Below are 3,900 nucleotides of genomic sequence, written 5' to 3'. Positions count from 1 at the left end.
ATGGCAGTTGGCCAAAGAGGAACCACATCCATCTTGCCCACACTAGGCATGAAATCCTCTCAAGGCTGTGGCTTAGTGGAAGGATCACTGACTGGAAGTCAAAAGACCCAGATTTAAGGGCCAGACTCTATCAATGACAAACTTTGAGGATTTGGGCAATTCCCTTTCCCTCACAGAGTCTCAGTTTTCCCATCTGAAAATGGAAATAATAGCCTATGTCCTAGAAGAGTTGTTGTGAAGGAAACACTTTCTATGTTGTAAAGAAAGATAGAAATTGGTCAGAAGAAGGCTGGTGACTGGTGCCTCCTGAGCCCGAACAGATTGGTGGGAAAAGAGAAATCCAAAGCACTTCCTGAGCAAGCCTCCCTTCTCATCCCATCCTGGTGAAGCAGGAAGAGTGCCCTTATCTCTGTTCTGAAGATGTAGAGAATGAGTTTAAGTGTTTGGTCAGAAGGTCTCATGGCCAGCCAGGGAAAGGAAGGGCCTGCTTGAGAACTAGGGATTCTGACCAGCCCCTCAGAGCCCTGCTTGCTGGAAGCATCTTGAGAAATACCCCAAAATGGAGATACTCCCAGCATCCATTTCCATACCAGAGAAGAAATGACTAAAAGCTCGTTGGATGATGATTTTTATAGCTGTGTAATCTGACCTTTCAGGGACTTCACAGAGCAACATTCCAGTTCTGAAAGTTGGACCCAGTGGGTTGCAGCAGAGAGCATCAAAGGTCCTGGGTTTGAGCCCTGTCTTGACCTCCATGTTTAGCGTTTTCTCTGGCCATCCCCCATTCCTGCAATGCTCTCCCTCCTCCACTCCTGACTAGGGATGTCACCAACTTCTTCAAATCCCAGATAAAATCCCACCTCCTACAGGAAGTCTTCATAATCCCCCTTAATTCCCAAACCTTCCTTCTGTTAATCATTTCCTGTTCAGTCTGTAAAGAGTTTTCTTTGCTTATATTTGTTTGCACATTATCTCTCCCAATAGATTACAAGCTTCTTGATGACAGGATCTGTCTTTGGCCGCCTTTGATGTGCTTGGAACACAGTAGGTGCCTAATGAATGTTTATTGAAGGACTGAATGAATAAAAGCAGTGGACAAGCAATCATTCTGACCTGCTCTGACTCAGTTTCCTCACCTGTAACATAAAGGGACTGGACTAGATGCTAGATTATTGCTAAGGTCTCATTCACTGTAAACTTATTACTACTCACGTTTATTTTCCCAATGCTTCAGACAGTGAACACAGCAGAAGGGATGGGGACCACACCTGTAATTTCACTGGTCAGTGAGAGAATTCCCTCTATCAATGGAAATGAGCAGTTTCTATGCAATTTCTAGTCTTAGAGTTGCTTAGACTCTATGGGGGTTAAGTCACACAGCAGGACTCAAACCCAGTTCAGGGGCCAATGTTATGTTGTTCTTCAAACATACACTGAATCTAGAACCTGGAGACCTAGCCCAGGCCTTTCCTGAGCATGAGAGAATGCCAATGATGACCACAACCATAATAGAATAATATTTATTGAACACTTCAATTTTCCAAATGAATTGCCATGCCATCTCGTTTGATCCTAGATGGGAAATCCTTTCTCTGGGAGATAGGTGTTATTATTAAGCCCATTTTACAGATAGAGAAATGGAGGTGGAGAGAGGTTGAATGTCCCAGTCACACAACTTGGGGTATGATTCAGACTCAGGTCTTCCTGACTGCTGACTGTACCTATTGTGCCACCCAGCTGGACCTGCCTCTGAGCTTCAGTCTTGCTTTAGTCAAATGTCTCCTTCATGGGGAGGTTAGAAGAAAAGCCTCTGCTCAGTTCAGTCACCCTGTAGTAATGGGTACTACTGCCCTGACCCACACAATGGGGGCATCAGACTGACTTCCAACCATATGAGCCTCATATTGTGTGGCTCATATGGTTGGAAGTCAGTCTGATGCCCCCATTTTGTAGAGGGGGAACTGAGTCCCAGGGATGTTACATGCCATGCCCAAGGTCACACAGGTAATCAGCCTCAGAGGTCCTTGGCTTCCTGAGGAGCCCTGAAGGCCCCCACCTCCCACTGCCAGGTCTGACAGTTGAACTGACATGGGCCCTTCTATCTAGAAGGTTCTGTCTGTTTCAGGACATGCTACAGAAGGCAATAGGACATGAAAAGAGCCTCTTCCCCTCTTTTCTTCAGTCTTGTGTTCTAAAGGCCAAGCATTACCAAAGATGCTAAAAGGAAGTCCCGCCCCCCCCTGCCCCGCCCCGGGGAAGCCAAGACTGAGTCACCATCAAATATTTATCTGATATGGGGAAAAAACAGGCATTGAAGCAATGAGCAGGAAGAACACAGGAGAAGAGATTCTCTTGGTCCTTCCCAAGGGAACCAGCAGGGCCCCAGAAAGAATTTACTGAGGGATAACTCACTAATCCAACATCCCACATTCAAGGAGTTGTCAGGAAATCTGCCTGGTCTCTGGGAACCACTGAAGCAGAGCCATTTCTCTGCTTTCTACTAGAAATAGAGAGGCTGCCTTCAATTCTTCATTCATTTCAAGTGTTTACTGAGAGCCTACTGTGTCAGGCGCCATGATAGGGGCTAGAGAAACTGAAACCTATCCCCACCCTCACATAGCTGCCATATTTGTGCTCAGGGTAAGGGTTAGGGTCGCAGACACAATACACACAAGTTATTTGCGGGGGGGATGGGGGGAAAGAGGTGGATAGGACTGGCACCTGGGAGGACCAGGTGGGGCAGGAGGGGTCCTTCAATGGAGCCTGGGAAGAAGCCAAAGACTAGAGGAGGAAGATGTTTTGGGCAGGAGACACAACATCAGTCATGGCCCTTCTAAATCTCAATCTGTGGAATTCAAGAGTTGTGGCCAAAATTTAAAAAAGAGAGAGGGAAGGATCCCTGGGTGACCAAGACAGTGGTAAGCTTCTCTGCAATTAGCCACAGCCCAGCACTGCCTTTCAAAAGGCTCTCAAGCAAAATGATTTGCCCAGTGGACCAGCCAGGTAGCACAGTTGGCCAAGGGTAGGACTTGGTGTCAGAAAGACCTGAGTTTGAATCCTACCTCAGATACTTACTAGCTGGGTGACTCTGGGCAAGGCATCTAATCTCACTTAGCCTCAGTTTTTCCATCGGTAAAAGAGGGAAAATAATAGTACCTACATCTCACACCCCCACACAGGGTTGTTATCAGGGTCAAATGAAATACCAGATGATCAGTGCTTTGCCAACCTAAAAGTTCTATAGAAGGAAGGCCCCAGGGGAGATCTTTAAAAGATCAGTCCTAGCACATACAGGCCCTCTGCCCCCAACACAACACAGAGGTCACTCTTCTTGTATATGGCTCTGTGACCAGGAGGGTTCAGGCTGCTCACTCACTGTGGTCTCTGAGCCTCAGGCACATCTCTGTGACCATTGCTAGGTCCTTCATGGCTCTGGTGTTCTTTGTTGGACTTTAGGGACCCACCCAGCTCTGGTGGTTCAAGAATCATAGAATCACAGAATTGGAAAGTTATGGGCAGCCCCAAGGAAGCTAGTCCAACCCTTCTAAAGAATACCTGACATGGGCCTTCCAGTACCACCACTTGAGGCAGCCCATTTCACCTTGAAATTGTTTTATCTCTCTATCTTGCTTTCTCTTTCTTTTTTCCTTACTTGCTCTTTTTCTTCCTTCCTTCTTCCTTTCTTCCTCCCTTCTTTTCTCCTTTTCCTTTCTTCCTTCCTCCTTTTTCCCTCCCTCCCTCCCTTCCTTCTTCCTTCCTTCCTTCTTTCCTTCCTCCTTTTCCTTCCTTCCTTCCTTCTTTACTTCCTTCCTTTCTCCTTTTTCTTCCTTCCTTCTTTCCTTCCTTCCTTTCTCCTTTTCCTTCCTTCCTTCTTTCCTTCCTTCCTTCCTTCCTTCCTCC

This window comes from Petaurus breviceps, unplaced genomic scaffold (genome assembly GCF_028583685.1).
Source record: "Petaurus breviceps papuanus isolate PSGF00001 unplaced genomic scaffold, PetGlider_PUasm1.0 90721, whole genome shotgun sequence".
Lineage (NCBI taxonomy): Eukaryota > Metazoa > Chordata > Mammalia > Diprotodontia > Petauridae > Petaurus > Petaurus breviceps.
Note: the sequence above shows the minus strand (reverse complement) of the source record.